Source organism: Palaemon carinicauda, chromosome 31, assembly GCF_036898095.1.
Source record: "Palaemon carinicauda isolate YSFRI2023 chromosome 31, ASM3689809v2, whole genome shotgun sequence".
Lineage (NCBI taxonomy): Eukaryota > Metazoa > Arthropoda > Malacostraca > Decapoda > Palaemonidae > Palaemon > Palaemon carinicauda.
In genome coordinates this window covers 10,986,790-11,008,843 of record NC_090755.1, presented here as the reverse complement: position 1 = coordinate 11,008,843, position 22,054 = coordinate 10,986,790, and the positions used below count along the sequence as shown (strand labels likewise).

At 44.8% G+C, this 22,054-nt stretch overlaps 1 protein-coding gene across 5 annotated transcripts in view; it reads right to left on the bottom strand.

The window, feature by feature from the left end:
* The window catches only part of LOC137624275 (tigger transposable element-derived protein 1-like), a 79,092-nt gene that overhangs the window by 25,005 nt on the left and 32,033 nt on the right, over nucleotides 1-22,054 (bottom strand). The window contains exon 2 of one of the 5 annotated variants that reach the window (XM_068354814.1): nucleotides 20,501-20,715. The exons of 3 other annotated variants lie outside the window; for them this stretch is intronic. The gene's annotated coding sequence lies outside the window, so the exon portion shown is untranslated. Of the gene's footprint in view, nucleotides 1-20,500; nucleotides 20,716-21,825; nucleotides 21,949-22,054 lie in introns of those variants that run through there. One more of the 5 variants, XM_068354815.1, reaches the window with a different exon arrangement.

Sequence of the window (22,054 nt, the reverse complement as noted above, 5' to 3'; positions counted from 1 at the left end):
TATGTCTGTGCTGTCTGACACTACTCTGATGTGGCTCGACTTCGGAGGAGAGAGTCTCTTCAGGGTCAAGATCACTGCCATGGCTTCGAGAACATTGATATGGGACTGTTTCATGGCGGGTGACCAAGACCCCTGAAACATCTGATGTTCAGAGTAATCCCCCCATCCACTTAGAGGCGCGGCTGTATGGAATGTCTCTTGTGGAGGTGGGAATTGTAGAGGAACCGATTTGGAGAGGTTTTTCGGTTCGGACCATGGGCGTAGTCTCATTTTCAAGACAGAGGGGATCTTCGAGACCTTGTCTCTTAAAGGTACTGTAGCTCTCTTTCTCCAAACTCGATTGATGTCTTTGAATTGAAGTGAATTGGAGAAGGCCAATGATACTTTCTAAGGTTCTTCTGGACATCTGTTTGTGTTTGAGAAAATTCTTGATCTTGGAAGCTATTCCTCTTACCTTTTTGGAAGGGAGAGACAACGTGTGCTTCGAAAGGTCCCACTGAATGTCTAACCATTCTAAGTGGCCTGATGGTTGCAGGCGAGACTTTTGGAGATTGACCCGAAATCACAGGTTGTCGAGAAATCGAAGTACTTCCTTCGTAGCTCTGTTGCCTTCTATGGCCGACCGGGCTCAAATGAGCCAACCATCCAGATAAGCAATGATCTGTATCTCTTGGTTCCTGAGTTGTTCTAACACTGTCTCTCCCAGTTTCGTGAATATCCTGGGATCAATGTTGAGGCCGAAGGGCATGTCTTGAACGCAAAGGCTTTCCTGCCTAGGCGGAAACCCAGATAAGAAGAGAAGTTTAGAGCTATAGGCACATAATAATAGTCGTCGGTAAGATCGACAGAGGTGGTGACGGCCCCACGGGGAAGTAAGGTCCGTACCTGAGATATAATCAACATCCGGAACTTGTCGTAGAGAATGTAAGAGTTTAGCTTTGACAAGTCCCGGTCCACTCTCAATGCCGACAAGCCTTTCTTCGGAATTGTGAACAGGCGGCCTTGGAACTTCGGTGATCGGTCCCGTTTGATTGCTTCCTTCTTGAGTAACTCTGTGGTGTACTCTTTCAGGATGGGAGTGGATTTCTGGGAGAAGGTCACTGGTGGAGGAGGAGGACCTTGTGGCCATTTCCACCTCAAACCTTTAGAGATTATGCTATGAGCCCACGGACCGAAGGTCCAATGGTCTTGAAAGTGGTAAAGTCTCTCCCCTACTGGGACCACCTCGTTGTGAGGGAGTGAACCTAGGTCTTTTTCCTTCCCCGAGCCCCCTTTTTCCTAGGTCCGCCTCGATGGCGGAACTGTCTTCTCTCTGGTGTCCACGAAAGGAACCTGAGGGTTCGGAGCTAGGGCTGTATGCAGGCGAGGGCATCCAAACGGGGTTGGGCTGTGTACCTGGGGAATCAGTGAGGTAGCCCACCTGATGAGGGGGATCCGGATGCATAGGCGTCGAATCAGAGGAAGACTGTGATGACGAGTGGGTAACTGACTATTGATGGCAGTGACCCCGGTTTGTTTTGTAGAGGGTAACTCTCTGCTTCTTCTTGAAAAAAGCTTGCTTTTGGTCTTAGACCTTTTTTCTGGCAGTGAGGCCCTGCCTTTCCTGCAATTTTGGTTTGCTCTCGTATCATCTTGTAGAACCTTGTTCACATCCTCCTGAGGGAAGAGGGTTTTACCCCATCAGGAGGAAACTATCAGCCTGCTCGGTTCCTGTCTGATAGAGGCCTCAGACAGAACGTATTTCCTACAACTAACCCGAGCAGACCACCAAGCGTGTAGGTCGAATTGGAAGGACAGAGACTGGTTCTTCATGAATATCCGAAACAAAGTCTCAGTGGGATAAATCGAGGCTAGGGTCTCCCCGAGGTGGGGTCCGGCTCTTTAAGAGCCGGCATGGCCGAACCTTCTTTGTCAGCTTGAATAGTAAGACCTGTCCATTTATCCGTAATAGGCAAGGCAACAATGAGAGCAGTTGTAGATATGGCGTATTCCCCATTGTGTGGGGTGACCTTGGAATTAGCGTACCCCCAGACCGACACCATCCTGGTCCAGACAGATCGGGCCTGCCCTTTAGGAAATAATACCATTACCTTCGGTACCTTGTCTAACCTAACCAAAGCATGCTCTTTCAATCGAACAAATCCGTTGAATGGGAATTCTAGTCCCTGAGAGTAAATTCTAGGTCCTCCAGAGGGCGGACGTCTATGCCATCCAGAGTTATGGTACCATCTATATATGGGACATGTAAGGTAAATTTCTATGTGTTGTTTTTATCGAAGGAGGTTACTTTGATACGCCTGGGGCTGTAGGGGGAGTCATCCGAGTTCCTGAACGGATCCGACTCGCCACCATATCTTTGAGCTCCGTCATAGCCCCTTGGCTTGCCCTAGAATGTGTTGTATCTGCTCTTTAACTCTACCCCTGGCTTTTAGCAGTCACAGTTTTATGCAAGGTAATATGAACATCAGGATCCTTTGAGGGTCCTAAGTCGGTGACGCAGGTAATTGCAAAGCTGAAGGCTCAAAACTCATCACCACCTACCTGCCCGTCCATGGGGTCGATGTCCAACCCTAGAGAGGACACTCCGAGGAGATAGGGTCCGCTAGATGGAGCATTCCTTCCAAACCTTGATACCCAAGGGCGGAGAGCCGCTTTTGCAGGCCGGAGAGATTCATCATCATCCTGAAAGAAGTGAGGGGATTAGTGATGAAGGAGAAGACCGTTCTCCTCAATAAGCAATGCATACATAAATCCGGATCAAATTAAATCATCGCCAAAGGATACCAAAAAGAAACATATTAGAACCAACTTACATCATGGGTCAGGAGTAGGGAGGACAGCTCGTAGCAGAGCGTGCATGACTCCGGGAACCATAACATGTAGGCGGACCTTCTGTAAAAGAAAGAAGACATAAGTCTGGATGTTCCTTGAAACTCTGGTTAGTGATCCTATTCACAGGCTGAGATCAACCAAATAACTATAACTAATAATAATGTCTATATTTATGCATATATTTAATATGTATAAATATGGATAAATATCCATACAACAGCGTGTTCAAATAGAAATAAATTTCTACTCAGTACTTAGGATCGAACACTAGCTCCTTCTGATAAAAAGCCAGGTCGAAACCAACCATGCCATGAGAGGCTATCTACTGTTCCTTGAGACTCTGGTCAGTGAACAGATGAATCAATAGAATACTAATATCCAGTAACCACGTAACATGTAACTATAAACCTCATCGGTAAAATAATGTTAACCCCGGTTCTGAACGTCTGAGTGTCTCTGTTCCCACCGGAGATCCGGTGACAAAGGTCCGTCATAGTGAAAACGTGAACATCGGAGGTAAGATAATATTAACCTCAATGCTGAACGTCTATGTGATATCCGGTTAAGCCGGAGATTCGATGAAAAAGGACCGTAATAATGAAATTGAGATTATTCATGAAAAAGGGTTCGTACCCTGGTTCTGATCGTCTGATTGATCTCTGTTTGTACCGGAAATCCGGTGACAAAGGTTCATCATCGTGAAATCGTGACCCTCAGAGGTACGATAATATTAACCTCAATGCTGAACGTCTGTGTTATCTCCAGTGAAGCCGGATATTCGATGAAAAAAGGACCGTAATAATGTAATTGTGATCAATCATGACAAAGGTTCGTGTGCAAAAGGCCTCAGCCAGAGTCTGAGTGCCGGATTTCACCGTTGCACTCCAAATATCTGACTAGTTCTCACCCAATAAGTATCCATTATAGCGGAGTATAACTCAAGGCGGAGCTAAGGGTGTCGGCATAAAGCGATCCCAAATAATGACTCATACACTAACGTAACCTATTAATAGTGTTAGCTATATTAACAGTAACCACATCAATAAGATGTGAATATCATTAAACATAATATCATCAACCCGGAGAATAAGAGGAGGCAGGAATAACTCGTGATCGTATAAAACGGAAAACGGGAAATCCACCTCCTCTACTCGAGCATAATAAAGGGATTTTGACGTAGGAAAAATCTATTTCTGGGCGAGGGACCTGTGCCGCCCAGTGAATAAGCTCCATTTAGCACTTATTCTTAGGTAATTTACTGCTAAATATACCAGAGAAAAAATGTAAAGGAGTGCTAGGTTAACTAGCTCGCTCACCTATTGGTGTCGGTATAAAATTGGGCGTATAATCCAGAGGTCCCGCACTATTTAGATTCATCCACGACAAAAACCCCAATAGAGGAGAGCCGTTCAACCTCACTCGGTACTACTAACACTGCATCCGCTCAGAACCCAACTCCTTAGCACCCAAAGTTTGGGGACTCCAAGGGAGAGGAGCTGGGAGGGTTCACTGGGCGGCACAGGTCCCTCGCCCAGAAATAGATTTTTCCTACGTCAAAATTCCTTTTCTGGGCTCGAACCTGTGCCGCCCAGTGAATCTATACAAGAGAAATGTCACCAAACTTGCAAAATAAAGGAAAAAACATAAGCGTAAGGGAAATACAGGATGCTTTAATCAGAGATGAGTACCAAAAAACAATTATAAGGGTATCTTAAATATGAACATAAATCCAATAATGTAGGTATAATAATGCCGTGAGTGATAATATATACAGATACTCAGGAGTTTAAAAATTTACAAATATAATAACAGTATTCAGGTGCGAGACCAACGAATACAATAGGGTATAAATGAGGCAGGTAGGAGGGAGAGATAAAGAGACAGGGCATTAACCTGTGAGTTACCTGGGAGTAACTACGCTCCCTGCTGCTACTGTAGAAAATTTTAGGGCTTCCAAATGTTTAAGGTAGTGTTTCTTGAACACTGACGGTGATTTCCACCCTGTATACCTGGAAAGGTCCGTAAAATTCATGTGGTGAAAAAAGTTCACCGAAGTAGCAACCGCTCTGATATCATGTGCAAGAGGAAAAGAGTCAGGGTTAGCTTGTTTAATAAAATACAAAATTTGTTGCCTGATCCCTTTAATAGTAATGGTACCGCCTTGTTCTCTAACGAATAGAGGCCCCGAGGAGTTAGAGGAGGTCCGGGATAAATAAGACCTAAGAGTAGTAACAGGGCACAGAGACGGGTCTTGCGTGAGGGGAACAATTTTCCAGGAGGACCATCTGTTCTGAGGGTCTTCGTTCTTAGCCAAAAAGAATTTGTTAGGAGAAAGAAGGACCTCTCCCGAAGGCAGGAACTCAATATGACCCGGGTCTCTCGACAAGGCTGCCAGTTCAGAAATTCTTGCCCCGGAAGCCAAGCTCACCAGGAAAAGTGTTTTCCTGAGAAGGGGAATGTAATCACAAGAACTGTTAATGGTATCAGAAGCCAATTTGAGTACATCATTAAGGAACCAGGTCACCGGGGTAGGACGAGTAACCGGTTTCAGTCTGGCACAAGCTTTCGGAATTGAAGCTAACAAAGAGTCGGTTAAGTCTATGTTAAAACCCACTAGGAAGATCTTTTTCAGAGCAGATTTAATAGTGGTGATAGTATTGGCTGCCAGACCTGATTCTAATAAAGATCTAAAGAAAGTGACTGTAAGGTTCAAGTTCATACAGTTCACGTCTGAGTCTATCAAAAATTTTGCCAACTTTTTAACTGCAGAGTCATACTGGCGGATGGTGGAATCCCGTTTATCCGATTCTAGGAACAAGGTGTTTTGAGGATCAATATTGGCACCATGCATGGCCGCAAACTTCATAAAGTCCATAAAGTTAGGGCGCTCTGAATGTTTGAGAAAGCGTACACAACGCGTGTTTGTACTATCTGAGACAGAACCGGATTGGGTATCGGGTGAGGGTATAGTCTCAACTCTCGCAGGAGAGGATACCAGTTGCTCTTGGGCCAGTTGGGTGGGACCAAGGCTACTTGTCCCTTGAAGGATCTCAGCTTGTCTAGAACTTTCAGCAAAAGATTCACCGGGGGAAAGAGATAAATCTTTTCCCAGGTGTCCCAATTCTGTGCCATGGCGTCTGTGGCGTAAGCCTGAGGGTCTAGATTGGGAGCCACATATACTCTCAATTTGTGGTTGGACTCCGTGGCGAAGAGGTCCACCTGGAGACCGGGAACCTGAGAGAGAATCCACCGAAATGACTTTAGATCGAGTGACCATTCCGATTCTAGAGGGGAGGTCCGGGACAGGGCGTCTGCCACTACATTCCGGACTCCCGCCAGGTGGACAGCTGAAAGATGCCAACGGTTCAAGGCTGCTAGGGAGAATATGGCTACTAGAACATGGTTCAGAGGCCCTGACTTTGACCCGCCTCTGTTGAGGCAGCGGACCACCACTTCGCTGTCGAGGACCAGACGAAGGTGTTGTTTCTTGGGAAGAGCGAGACGTTTCAGGGTTAGAAGAACTGCCATGGCCTCCAGCACATTGATGTGAAATTGGCGGAACAAGGGAGACCAAAGACCTTGAACTTTCTTGAGCTGAGAATAGCCGCCCCAACCTGATAAGGATGCGTCCGTGTGAATGATTAATTTCGGAGGCGGAAATCGAAGGGGAACTGACTTTGACAGACTGTTTGCTCTTGTCCAAGGAAGAAGTCTTTCCCGTAGAATGGGAGGAAGGCGGACTTTCCTGTCCCGGAGCTTCCGGTTCGCCCTCGAACGCCAGACACGATTGATATCTTTCAATTTTGCCTTCAGAAGAAGATCCGTCACTGAGGCAAACTGAAGGGACCCCAGAATCCTCTCTTGGAGTCGTCTGAAACTTACTTTGTCTTTGAGAAAGCGTTTGGTGTTCCTTGCAATCTCTAACCTCTTGGGTTTGGGAAGACACAGAGTATGAGATATAAGATCCCATTGCAGGCCGAGCCATTGGAACTTCGATTTTGGAAGAAGACGGGACTTCTTGAAGTTGATCTGGAAGCCTAGAGATTGAAGATAATGGATGACTTTGTGAGTGGCTTTTAGGCAATTTTGGGAGGTGTCTGACCAAATGAGCCAGTCGTCCAGATAGGCTACTACTTGAATCCCTTGATTTCTGAGTTCCTGAACAGTGACTTCTGCTAACTTTGTGAAGATCCTTGGGGCGATGTTGAGCCCGAAAGGCATCACCTTGAAGGAGTAACTTTTGTCCCCTAAGCGAAAGCCTAGGTACGGACGGAAGTGTCTCGCTATCGGGACGTGATAATAGGCGTCTGTAAGATCGATAGAGGTGGTGACGGCCCCACGGGGAAGTAAGGTCCGCACCTGCGAGACGGTAAGCATTCGAAACTTGTCGCATTGAATGGACAAGTTGAGAAGGGATAGGTCTAGAATCACTCTTCTCTTGTCTGAATCCTTCTTCGGGACACTGAACAGCCGACCTTGAAACTTCAGGTGTTTCGTTTCTTGTATGGCGTTCTTTTGTAAAAGATCCTGGACAAATTCGACCAGGTCCGGAGTGGAATGTTGACGAAATTTGTTCGGAGGAGGAGGTCCTTGAATCCAACTCCACCCCAGTCCCTTGGAGATGATACTGAAAGCCCAGGGACTGAACCTCCATTTGTTGCGGAAGGCATAGAGCCTCCCCCCTACCTGCTGCACCTCAGTATTGGTTTGAGGAGTTGCCTCCACGTCCGCCTCGGAAGTTCTTTCCTCTGCGAAAGGCTCTTCCCCTGCCTTTGTTCTGGTTAGAACCACGGTGGTAGCCTCTACCTCTACCATAACTCTGGGAAGAGCTATGAGCCTCATACGACTGGTTAAAGGCAGGAGAAGTGGCGGAGGCACCGGAAAGCTGGCTCTTAGGGAGCAGAACGGTGACATAGTCGTCCGAAGGAGCCCGAGAGGTGGAAGGCTGTGCAGGGGCAACAGGAGATGGGGGAAGAGGCAGCCGGAAAATGGACGAACCACTCTGCTGTTGCCTGAACTGGGAGGAGGTATATGGACGGAGCTTCTTCCTACCCCGGGCTTGGTAATTTGCAGGGTCATATTTACGTTTAGGAGTCAAACCCCAACGGGCTTTAAGACTCTGGTTGACTCTAGTGGCCTCCGCCAAGACTTCCTCTACAAGATCCTCAGGGAAGAGGTTTGAACCCCAACAGGAGGACCGGATAAGCTTATTAGGTTCATGCCTAATAGTCGCCTCTGCCAGGACATGTTTGCGACACCTGCGTTTAGCAGTAGCGAAGTCATACAGGTCATAGTATAATGACTGCAACGTAGCCTTGTTGAGAGACTTAAAAATACTCTCAGTATCGTAAGTCAAGGCTATCGACTCCGTGGAAGTGGCCAAGTTCAGAGTACGGCCAACGCGTAGGCGGGAATCATACTCCTGTTTAATGAGGGATTCCGGGAGACGGGGAAGCCGCTCACTAAACATTACTGAAGCACAGTCTGCTGCTAGCTTGCCAGAGGTAAAAGTGGTATGGACGTTGTCCCAACACTCAATGCCTGAAGGAAGAAGGAGGGAGATTGGATCCACCTCTCGGATGGGAGGCAAGGGCTTCTCCTCCAGAGCATATTGGAAGGCAAGCTCTGCTACCTTATTGACACATGGAGTCACGGTGTTTTTGTCCATTAAGAACATTGTGAAGGAGCTCTTATAAGGCGTCAACATGGTGTTGGTGCAGCCGATGTCATTCAGGAATCTGGCCCACACAGATTGGGCTTGCTCTTTTGGGAAGATGACTGTCTCCTTGGGGACCTTGTCTAACCGAACCAAAGCTTCCTCGGTAAGCCTGGCATAACCATGAAATGGAAATGCCAGACCAGGAGGAAAGAATTCAAAGTCCTCTAGGGGACGAGTGCCAAGACCCTCCAAAGTTAACATTCCGTCTGAGAACGGGGAATGAAGAGCCATACGCCAAGGGTTATTTTTGGCAAACGGCGGGAGCTTAGAGGCATCCGGGATGAGAGAGCTTTGGACTCGCTCCGGAGCACCTTGCTCTAATGCCCCAAGTCTCTGACCGATGTTAGAAAACATCGTGTCCATCTTAGACTGCATCTCTGATACCAACTTAGCCTGCATCTCCGACACGATGCGAAGCATGGCTGATTCGGAAAGGCCGGGGCTAGCAGCAGGTGTGGCGGAATGAACTCCCGGGTCGCGAGACTTAGAGGAGGAGCCAGAAGCCTTAGATGACAGGTTTGTATTCTGTTTAGAACCATGAGAAGCCTTATGAGGCTTACGAGCTTTAGGTAAGGTTCTAGACTTATTCTTGGGGGGAACCGAGTGTGATCGTTGGGACGAATCACGGTCCCCAGAAACACCATGAAAGGAAGAGCGATCAGATGAAGAAGAAAGAGAGGGGCTGAGGATAGGAATCTCAGCGCCGGAAACACCTGCCTCACTTACCACCCTACCTGTATCTGGATCATCCAATAACATGGGTTTCACGTCAAGGTTCATGGAGGCAACATTGTCTTCTAGATCTCCGGGGGCGTCCGACGGATCCTGCTCTGGATCAATGAACCCCGCTATGGTGGCATCAATGTGGGCAATGATGGGAGCTGCAACATGCCTAGCCACAGCGGCTGAAGACTTGGCGTTGGGGTAAATCAAGGAACAGTAGTCCTCGGAGAGGACGTACGGCCGCTTGGACTTCACGTTCCGGGAAAAACCACCAACCCACACTTTCAGCGTGGCCCGAGCCGCAGACTTTTGCTCCGGGGATGCCTGAAATAATAGTGGGAATTAAAAAGGGAAGGCTCCCAGTGGTCCTTCAAGACCATAGATATCTTACTAAATAGTGTATGTATGCCAAAAAAGGTAAGATAAATAAGAAGGCAACATAGCCAACGGGACTCACCGAGTCAGATCCAAGGGTGGTAACGAGGTCAAAACAGACCACACAGTTATCCGGGTGCCATACCACGACATCCTCCAGCTGCACTCCGCAGAGGGCGTGAGACCGACAGACGGTATGGCCGCAGGGCTGATGTAGAACAGCTGCACAGGCCGTCGTCTGACAATGCACCATCTATAAAAAGAATAGTATATGAGAAACTGTAATTCTCTTAAGTAGGGGCGGGTCCGGAGGACCCGGGCCTAACATAAGCCTAACACAAGATTAGAGCTTAACTGTAATATTCTTAAGTAGGGGCGGGTCCGGAGGAACCGGGCCTAAACATAAGTCTAGCTTAAGACTAAAGTATAGCCATCCATTCCGGTCGAGCCGGGAGCATAAAAAAGGATGCAACAACAAAAAATTAAGACACATGGTGTCTGATTTCCCGGGGCGAGGCTAAGCCCCGGGCCGGGAAATAAAAGTATCCAAAACCAATTCGTATAGGAACTCCGGGATAGTGATCTGTCATATAATCATCATAGGAACTGTTATAAATTAATAGGGGGGCGGAACTGTAGATAAGAACCGCCAACCGAACCCAGAGGGTTTCATATAACATAAACCAGTGTGATAAGTGAATATAAAATAGGGTGCACCGGGATCCAACTCTGTTGACCGGTGGCCAACCAGACTAGACAGAGACGAACCCGCCGGGACACCCGGAGGACAAAGTCCATAAACACTGAACTACCCCCTCTAAAAGGAGGGAAGGCAACGGTCCCCTAGTGGAGGGGGGGAGAGAAGCCTAGCCGCCCACCTAGCGAGAGGGGGAGCATGGGGGAGGATCACGTGATACGGAGCAGCAGGGCTACCAACTGACGATCCCCAACCAGACAGATCAAACGGAGTAATAGCACAATATTCATTATAATAGTGATAGCGTTGATAATATAAAATAAACACATAAAAATTTTTGGGCAAGGCATGCAACATAATAATTAAATCACAAAAGACACACCTGATGGCTTAAAAAATAACATTGCCGCCTAGCAACGAAGGTCGGCAGCCATAACGATACGTAAATGATATCGGCCCAAAAAGTGAACCACGAGGGTTCTAAACGCTAAATAATGAATATCCACAATAACAAATAAAATTTAATAATAAAAATAATACATATAGTAACACCGCGAGTGAAACTAAAAGCTCTCAAAACAGGAGTACCAACCGTAAGTGGAATCAAGCAAGATCGATATGAACGAAGAGAATAAACTCCTATAATTCAAATATTAAACGATCTAGGTTGCTCAAAACACAGCAAAACATAGCTTGGTACTTAACTTAGGCGGTGTCTCCTGGGAAACCGATGAAGAAGCCATAATCCAGTGGAAAATAGCGAAATACGAGAGCACAACAAAAAAGCGGGTTACAACACAAGACGTGCTAAAAGGAGTTGAGTTCTGAGCGGATGCAGTGTTAGTAGTACCGAGTGAGGTTGAACGGCTCTCCTCTATTGGGGTTTCTGTCGTGGATGAATCTAAATAGTGCGGGACCTCTGGATTATACGCCCAATTTTATACCGACACCAATAGGTGAGCGAGCTAGTTAACCTAGCACTCCTTTACATTTTTTCTCTGGTATATTTAGCAGTAAATTACCTAAGAATAAGTGCTAAATGGAGCTTATTCACTGGGCGGCACAGGTTCGAGCCCAGAAAAGAAAATGAGATAAGGGGTAACTCGTAACTGTAGTAACAGAAAACGAGCACTCTATGCTCACGCTCTCAAGGTTACATAATAAAGAACCAAAATCACACAATAATATGATAGGAATACAGTAATGATAAAATTGTAATAACCAAGAACGAAGAATAACGACAACGTAACAAATAAACATAAAGATATAGTCTAAAACGAGCACCTTCCTGAGGCGTGTACATAACTATAACAAAGACTAGATTGATATTCTTCGCCCAAATTGGACTTGCTAGCAAATAAATACCATAGTAAAAACCAATAATAAATAATGATAATAATATTGGTCATAAAACGTAAGTGATATAACCTAGATGACAGAGTACCAGATGGGCAATATTAACTTGAAAAACTACCGAATCGAACAAAACCAAAATGGCTGCCGATACCGAGGCAGGCCAACCGCTTCCAAAACTAAAATCCACAATCTTGGAAAAAGAACAAATGCCCGGTACTGAAATAAACTGTCAAAACAAACTATGGTACTTAACATTGGTAAAGGTGAAGTAGCAACGTCAGATGTTGAATTAACAACAATCACTTGGGCAAAACACCGAACAAAATAATTAACGACTTAGCGGGCAAGTCCAAAACAGAAGGATGACCTGGAGGGCGCGAGTAGTAGGTGTCGGTGGGGTAGTCCAACAGTATTCTCTAGGGCCTGTCACAGCCCTCCCCTTTGATGAAGGGATTATCTAAATGGAAGACAGCCTGTGAATAGTGGTTTTCACACGCCCTTGTTGTATACACGACACTCACAAGGTGATCGCGCGAGGGTAGTAACCTCTGCATTCCATGCTTTTATCTTTCTCTAGTATACTTGGAAGATTTATTTTAGAAAAGTGTAAAGAAGGACCCTTTTCACCGGCCATCACAGATCGACCCAGAAATGACAGTAACTCCGGGTAATTTGTCTTGTAGCCGACAACGTTATCAACAGTGGAATGGTTATTTCTCTGCCGGTTACACCGTTGTCGGAAAAGAAAGCTAGGCTTCCCTAGTCTACGACCGTAAGTGGGCAGTATAACTGCCGCCACCTTTCTCCCTTGTGGACTAGAAGACATGTCTTATACCCGGCAATGTCTCAGGCTAGGGAATTGTCATCCCCCTGCCGCCCATGACGGCGCCGGTATAGGAAGCTAGTCTTCTTTGATTTGCAGCCGAAAGTAGGAGGCATACCTGCCGCCACCTTTTTCTGTAAAATATAAGACCCTTTCCCTTCCCCTTCTGTCCTTTAGTGATAGCCTAGCCGTCACAAATATCCTTTGGCCGGTATTCAACAATCATCCCCGCTTGCCGGGCTGACTGGGTTACCGGCCGGGTTCCTACAAAGGCGGTTAGGTTGCCGCTTTGACCAGCTCCCTAACGGAAGAAAAGCTCCAGGAAAGCTTGAGCCGGCCCTGACAGCTGCCGGTGGGAAACACATTAGACTGTTGAGTATTCTTCAGTCCTCTCTTGGACTGCCATCCACAAACCCTGTAACCGGCAGTACAGCCGGCAACAAAACTTGTGGCTGGATGGAAGCTAGAATCAATGTATTCCTCCCCTTCCATTTGAGTTCTCATTCTGGAAAGAAGGCAGTAGAGGCAATAGTCCCTACACTCCTAATTATTGTACTTAACTATAATAATACGGTAGTCCTTCTTTCCATTCTTTCTCTCTCCCTGTCAGCTAGTGCCGCTAGGTACTACCCTAACACGGTAGCATACCGGTAAAACTGCAGTATAAGACAATACAGTAGCCAGTATTCCTGCAGTATAACAATACAGCAGTTAGAAAACTACAGTATATAATGATACAGTAGTATGAAATTTCCAACATATTCTGTGTATCCTTTCACAGTCCATTGTTGAGACCGATTAAAAAATGTTGAGGTGAAGTATTCCTTCAACATTCTGATGAATCCTAGATCATCGGGACACCAATGATTACCTTTCAGTATTAATATTCTACAAGTGGAGGAGTTAGTGTTAGTATTCACTGACTCCGGCTCTACGTACAAGAGTTATTCCACTCTGTATTTTCCCTAACAAGGAAATTAAAAATATTAATATTGTAGGAGGTCACAGCAATTGCCTGGAGAGGAAACACAGATTGTGTCTTTCCTACTTCTTTTTTAGCTTACTATCCAAAGCTATTTTAAATAATAGTAAATTATACTACTTTATGCATGTGTAATTATATCAGTGATATAAATTACCCTATACTCATTTCACTCTTTCTTTCCTTACAGGAGGTGGCTAAGGTGAAGTGTGCAGTCATGTTCTGCAACCACAAAAGTAGGGACTTTTGTGGCCACAAGATGTGCAGGTCTCATGCCCCCTGCTCCATCGCAACTGAAACCCTGAGGTATTGGGATCCGAAGGGTTGCACCGTCTGCTCGGCTCTGATGACCGAGGGATTTGGTGAAGATATTCCTGAGACTTCGGAGTCAAGGGATACAGCAAGAGAAACTCTTCGGAGGTGGGTAAGAGGATTCCAAAAGAACTCTCCGGGACCTTACCTGCCCAACGAAGCCATGAGATGCCTTCTGTTCCCTAAGGCCCAATCTGACGCGGTTGTGCCTCAGGCACAGGTCAAACCTCCCTTCATCCAGCTGACGATAGAGGCTGACATTAATAAGGCACTTGAAGGCATGGACATCCACCAGGAATGGATGTCGGAGGTGTCTACCGACACCGAAAAGGATCTTCTGCAAGAAAATACTGAAGAAGAGGTGGCTCAACCACCCACGGAGGAAGAAGGATCCGTATCAACGATAACGGAAGACCCTCAGTTTTCTGTGTCGGCATATCAACCTGTGCCGTCAACTTCTTCGGCCCCAACTCCCTATCTTGAACCGCTGATAGCCAAGAGCGAGGCGCTCCTAGGACAACTTCAGCAGATGATGGAATCATTTCACAAGGGACAACAGGAGATTAGGAAGGAAGTAAAAGAAATGAAACGCTCGGGCGCTTTCACAGGCTCTCATAAGCCTATCAAAGTCTCTGACTTACCTCAATGCTCCGAAACCAACCCCTGGAGGTATGCGGAGTATATGCCCAAGATGAATGGGAAACTGTACATCTCCGAGAAGATGGGGGCCAAACCCCTCGAACTCCAATTCTGGCCTAACATATCAGCATACCCAGAATGTTACGTGAAATTGGAGGATGAACCAGCATCTCGTGAGGAGACGGAACCGAAAGAGGTCATGATCTTTGAGCATGACAAGGCACAGGCTCTCTTAACCAATAACTTAAAGAAAGCCGGTTACACCTACTCCAAGGTTTCAGTTTTGAGCAAGAAGGATCCTACCTTCGTTGCTCCTTCCTCCAGAGCTTTCCCCTTTTCGGTCAAAGCTTTCAACTGTGTGCTGAAAGCAGTTGACGCGGGCAAACCATGTCCGGTGCTAGAGGAATGCAGACCATTATCTCTAGCCATGCCTACCTGCGAAAAGGAATGGAACGAGGTTCATCTAACCTTCTCAGTCCCTAAACTGGATCCGGAGATAGCAGGCCAACAGTTCAATGAGAACCTTCCAAAACTGTCGAAACATCTTTTGAGAAGGGAACAGGAGACAAAAGAGAAACTAGCCGCCTCTTTGTCTCTTCAGAACTGTATGGAGATACGTGCAGGCCTTTCCAATACCCCAGATATGTACATGGTCCTAGCCAAGACTCACATGGCTACCCTTGTTAAGGACATGTACGCTTTTGTTAAGGCCAGGAGGGCCTGTAGAGAGCATGTGTTTGCCGCTGCAACGGTCAAACACGAGCCCAGGAAGCTGATCCCTTCATGTTTCTGGGGCAAGGACCTCTTCCCAAAAGAATTGGTTCAGGAGGTCATTGTAAAATCCGCCACAGAGAATAGGAACCTTCTCCAGAAGTGGGGCATGTCTTCCAAGAGGAAATCATCCTCAGATGCTGGTCCCCAACCGAAGAACAGGAAGACAAAGAAGCCACATGTATCTCACAGGCCTGCACAGCATCCAACCGTGACCATGACCACAGTGCCCCAAATGGTAGCCCAGCCACAAACCACCTTCCAAATGGTGCCCCAGCAGCTGGTAGCTCAGTTCCCTGTTTTCAATCCAAGCTTTGAGAGGCACATGACTACCTTTCGCCCCAGAGGTAGAGGCTCAAGAAGAGGCTCCTCAAGAAACCCCTCAAGGGGTAGAGGAGGACGTGGTCAAGGTAGCAAACCCTCTGGAACATCTCAGCAATGAGATGCTCCAGGTAAGAGGGAGACTCTTCCACTTTCGGGATCGTTGGACCTTCGATCCCTGGGCCCACAGCCTAATCAAGAATGGACTCGGATGGAAATGGAACAAATTTCCACCTCCTTTTCCTTAATTTTTCCAACACTCTACCCCTTATTGGAAGAATATACCTTAGAACTCTTGAACAAAAAGGTAATAAGGAAAACGAAGTCCATCAAATTCCAGGGAAGGCTGTTTTGTGTTTCCAAGAAGGACTCGGACAAATTCAGAGTCATTCTAGACTTGTCTGCACTTAACAAGTTCATCGAGAACAACAAGTTCCGGATGCTTACCCTGCAACACATATGAACCCTGTTACCGAAAGGGACGTACACAGTCTCGATAGACCTGGTGGATGCTTATTGGCACCTATCAGTCAGCCGCCCCCTCTCCTCTTACCTAGGATTCGGGCTACAGAAGACAAAATATGCCTTCACAGCCATGCCCTTCGGGCTAAACATAGCCCCAAGGATATTCACAAAACTTGCGGACACGGCCGTTCAACAGTTGCACTTAGAAGGCATTCAGGTAGTGGCATACCTGGACAACTGGCTGGTGTGGGCAGCATCCAAGACAGCTTGTCTGCAGGCAGCCACAAAGGTGATTCAGTTCCTAGAACACCTGGGCTTCAAGATCAACCCCAAGAAGTCTCACCTTTCTCCAGCTCAGGAGTTTCAATGGTTAGGAATCCATTGGAACTTGCAGTCACATCTCCTCTCCATTCCACCGAAGAAGAGGAGAGAGATTGCGGGATCTGTCAGGAGACTACTGAAACTCAAGAAGATTTCATGATGCCAACAAGAAAGAGTGCTGGGCTCTCTCCAGTTTGCAGCAGTGACAGACCCAGTGCTAAAAGCACAACTAAAAGATGCGTCAGGAGTCTGGAGAAGATACGCATCAAACGCTCGAAGAGATCAACAAAGATTGACACCGACCCTACTGCGAATGCTCCTAAGGCCGTGGTCAAAGGTCAAGAGCCTGACAAGGACAATTTCTTTACAACCACCTCAACCTTCAGTGGTAATTCACACAGATGCCTCACCGGAGGGATGGGGAGGCCATTCCCATCAAAGGAAAGTGCAAGGGAATTGGTCGCACCAGTTCAAGACCTTTCACATCAACATCCTGGAAGCTATGGCAGTCTTCCTAACGTTGAAGAAACTATCCCCTTGCAGATCAGCCCACATCAGACTGGTCTTGGACAGCGAGGTAATCGTGAAATGTCTGAACCGACAAGGCTCGAGATCACCTCACATCAATCAAGTGATGTTAGCCATCTTTCGTCTGGCATGGAAAAGGAGATGGCACTTATCAGCAATTCACCTGCAAGGGTTCCGCAATGTGATGCCGGATGCTCTATCCAGGCAAAAGCCGATAAAGACAGAATGGTCCCTGGACGCAGACTTGTTCTCCTTCATCTTGGAAAAAGTCCCGGAACTGCAGATCGACCTCTTCGCAACGAGCGACAACAAGAAACTACCTCGATATGTAGCCCCTTACGAGGACCCTCGGGCAGAAGCGATGGAAACCATGTCCCTCGATTGGAACAGATGGAATTAAATCTATTTGTTCCCACCAACCAACCTCCTGCTGAAGGTCCTCAACAAGCTGAGATCTTTCAGAGGAACAGCAGCAGTAGTGGCCCCCAAATGGCCCAGAAGCAATTGGTTCCCTCTAGTTCTAGAACTGAAACTGAAACTGTTCCCTATACCGAACCCAGTTCTATCCCAACTGGTTCAGAAGTCGACTGTCTACGCTTCATCCTTGAGAACCAAAAACCTACATCTCATGATTTTCTCGCCTTAGCAGCCAAGAAAAGGTTTGGGATCTCAAAAGACAACATCAACTTTATAGAAGAATACAAGTCAAATTCAACTAGAAGACAATACGAATAGTCTTGGAAGAAGTGGGTTTCCTTTGTGAAAACAATGAAACCGGCAGAAATTTCAATAGATTTTTGCCTCTCCTTCTTCATCTACCTTCATGAACAAGGCCTAGCTTACACCCCAATAACTGCGTGTAAGTCAGCTTTGACTAGACTTCTTCTTTACGCCTTTCAGGTGGACCTTTCAAATGAAATCTTCAATAAGATTCCGAAAGCATGCGCTAGACTCAAACCAGCAACCCCTCCAAAGCCCATATCATGGTCTTTGGACAAAGTCTTGCACTATGCTTCGAATTTGAACAATGATGATTGTATCCAAAAGGATCTAACACAGAAAGTGATATTCCTGTTCGCTATAGCCTCAGGGGCTAGAGTTAGTGAAATAGTGGCCTTATCCAGGAACGAAGGCCATATTCAGTTCACGGAAGAGGGAGAACTGAACCTTTTTCCCGATTCTACCTTTCTCGCCAAAAACGAGCTTCCCACCAAAAGGTGGGGTCCTTGGAGAATCTGCCGTCTGAAGGAAGATGTCTCTCTATGTCCAGTAGTGTCTCTTAAGGTCTATCTTCGAAGAACTTCAGACTTCAAGGAGGGACAGTTCTTCCGAGGCAAAACCTCAGGATCAAACCTATTCCTAAAACAACTGAGGCCAAAACTCACCTACTTTATACGCAGAGCGGATCCTGACAGTACACCCGCAGGTCACGATCCTAGAAAAGTTGCTTCCTCGTTAAACTTCTTTCAACACATGGACTTTGATAGACTCCGCTCATATACGGGTTGGAAATCATCCAGAGTCTTCTATAAACATTATGCGAAGCAAGTGCATGAGATAAAACACTTTGTGGCGGCAGCAGGTAGTGTTTATAAAGTCTGTCGTCTAGAGCTGCGATGAACAGTGGACTGTTTCGAGACTTAACAGTGTAAAGGGGGAACAGGTATTAACACCTCTGAGTATAATACCTTTAAGTAAAAATCACTATAGTGATTTATGGACTGTTCTATATAGGTGCAGAATCTAACCAATAACACCAGTACCGTGTGAACATTTGTACACAGTGTTGAAGCATATCCAACATCTAAGTGAAATCAAACAGTTTAATTTCAAAAAATTGAGTGGCATTTAACAATGAAATAATTTATGTATTTTCTTCCCTTACAGATTATAAAATATATATACCAAGATGTTCAAATATGTAGGTTAGATTCTTTCTAATGATACATTTCAAATTGTTTTTATATTTTGTCTATAAAAATAAAAAAGACATATAAATGTATCTGTGCCTTATTCACCCTTAAAAGTACGAATAAAATTGTCCAGAGCCTTTTATTTTTCCTTAAATAAAATCTTGTAAGTAAGATCTCTGAAAGAACAACCTGATAATCTCTACAAGTTCCATCTTGTTCCAACAGAAATACAAACTTTGAAGCCTTATAGTCGAAGTCAACAAATTCCCTGCAGGAGGCAGGAAGCCCTAAGTTAGTTCCAAACTTAGCGGATATGACAAATAACGGTAATGTCATATATATAAGGTCTAGGAGACCATATAAGGAACCCATTCAAAGTAAAGGCACTAATACAAACCCTCAGATATGGTACTTTCAAGTAATTCTCTGGTAAACTTCCTTCAGGAGGGCATGGCTGAACCCAAAAACGGATTTTGAGCAAAGCGAAAAATCTATTTTTGGGTGATATAGCCATGTCGTCCTCATGGACCCTCCTTTCTTTCAAAAGGAGTAAGACAACTACGTAATGAAAGACCCCACCTGAAACTACTCTATCTGCGGCTATCCATGCTTAAATGCAACAAGGAATAATACGGCGTAATAGTACTGGGAGGGGATACACCAATTAACTTTGATAATGGCTTCCCTTCATTTTGCCACTCTTCCCCCTCAAAGAGTAAAATCTATTCGGGGTGAAGATTGCCATGTGTCGTATCAAGAAATACGTCCCCTGATTTTATGCGATATCCTTAAAAGTTATATTAAGGATACTCATTGCCATGTGTTGTATCAAGAAATACGTCCCCTGATTTTATGCAATATCTTTAAAAGTTATATTAAGGATACTCACGCCAGAAGTTAGAATTCTGGAGACCTATGGTTAATTCTCTGGGAGTACAGTATCACTGTAGCCAAATATCCCTTAGAAAGCTGCCTAAAGGAATCTTCCATCAGGACGACATGGCCATATCACCCAAAAATAGATTTTTCGCTTTGCTCAAAATCCGTTGTGTGTGTGTGTGTGTGTGTATATATATATATATATATACACATGTATATATATAATTATATACATATAAATAAATATATATATAAAAATATATATAAAACACCCATAGCAAACCATGATCCACTTGCCAGACCATAGGAGCAATGAGATAATGCTTAATTGCGAGCGAAGCGAGCTACAGCAGAGCAAAAAAACAAAAATACAATACTGTACCTCAATTAAGTAAGGCGGTATTTGTAGCACGATGAACACTTATAAATGACTCCATAGAAAATGGGAAGGAAAAATCCCATTTTCTATGCATTTACAAGTCCTGGCACGTTACATTTACTCGGTTTTGATTACGGTAACTTTTTTTTATTACGATGACTGTTTTTTTTTATGATGATGAATGGCACAAACACTAAAGTTTAAACAAATTTAATTAGAATATCTTACAATTATACTGGTACATGGTACATTTTAAGGTCTTTCTAATATATAACTGATGATGATACCTAGGACAAAGCCACAGCTTTTCAGTTATGGTAGTCAATCCATCATAACTCAAAAACTATGGATTTCTATAAAAAATCATCATCAAAAACATTCAAAACACCAAAAAATACATTATAACAAGTCTTATTTTCTACAAACTGTTTACTGCACTGTTCTATTATATTACCAAATTGGTACCTTTTAATCATAGTTTGTGACTTTCCTGAGATCGGAACGGAGGTTGGAGCAGCAAACCCCCATGTAAGGAAGATTTGGCCTGTAGGTTAGGTTAAGTGGGTGTAGTTAGGTTAGACAGAATCCCTATTTTCCTCTTTTCGTTATTCCCACACACCAAAAACTGATTACCCACTATGGAACCAAACTATTGTTCTTCTTTAGGCGGTCTTGGATTTCTAAAATTAAGTAAAAGTACAAGAAATAGAAGTAAAATTTGGGTTAACTATATGATGCTCTTATTTTTAGCCAAATACATGAACCATATATTTTTCCAACTCGCTACCTTGTGTTTTATGCATGTCTGACTATGAAATGAGTTTTTGGACCCCCTTATTTTTAGCCAAATACATGAACCATATATTTTTCCAGCTCGCTACCTTGTGTTTTATACATTTCTAACTGAAATCAATTTTTGGACCCCCTTGTATAGACAATTATGGGAGACCCCAGTGGGAGATAGGGGTTTTGGGTGGGGAAATGCCCAAAATGACTGATTTTGACACAATAAAAATGGTCAGAAATGCAAAATGAACACAATATAATCAGTTGGAAAAATATAATTATCTACGATTCACTTCACGTCTTTCTAATGGTTTTTGCTGCGACGTAGTTCGCTGCGCTCGTAATATTAGCATTACCTTTGTTCTGGTAAGCAGTTCATGGATGGGATGCACTCAATAGCCCCATGGGTCATTTCGGAAAAAGATGGCTGCTGTAGAACAGCATCCAGGAACGAGTGCATAAATATTTGAAACCTCATAATTTGTTCAAAAAAATCAGGTAATGATTATGTCATACAAAAAAAAAAAGAACAGATGGTAAATGAGAATGCAAGTTACACATACGCAATAACTCATCATCAGCTTCCCAAATGCAATTAATGGAGTTCGAGCAAAAAATAGACTTCACATTTTAATCGACCAACACGTAAGTTATGACCATTTCTTAAAGTGAAGTCCAGTTTCACAAGTAATTCAAATATCATATATTAACCAAATTTGTTTCAAACATACTGCATGAGAAAGGAAACATATATTGGTACGTATGCAGATCATTGGGTCACCAGGCCTCCCACTCATAGAAAATGGGAATTCTGGTAACCCATGTCTGTCTCCACCCATACTTAATTAAATGTATTTACTTGTATGTTTGTCCCTAAAATTATCCTAACACATTGCTCTTTGTTCCTAACTTATTATCTCTAGCTCCTCTGTTTTGGCATACAGTACACGTTGCGGAAAGAGTTATCCGCGTGAAAGTAATTGGCGACCCCACTACCTGCATACCTAAAGCCCTATCCACATGATCGAGCATGCCCAACGGGCAAACAGTGATACCACACCACAATAGTTAGCAAGAATGAGGGTTAATGACGTCAGAAGCGGGAAAACCACAGACAGGGATATGGCATCATAGTGTTGCCAGATCCCTGCCTTTAGTTTTCCCACTTCTGACTTCATCAACCATCATTTCCACTAACTATTGTGGTCTGGTATCACTGTTTGCCCGTTGGGC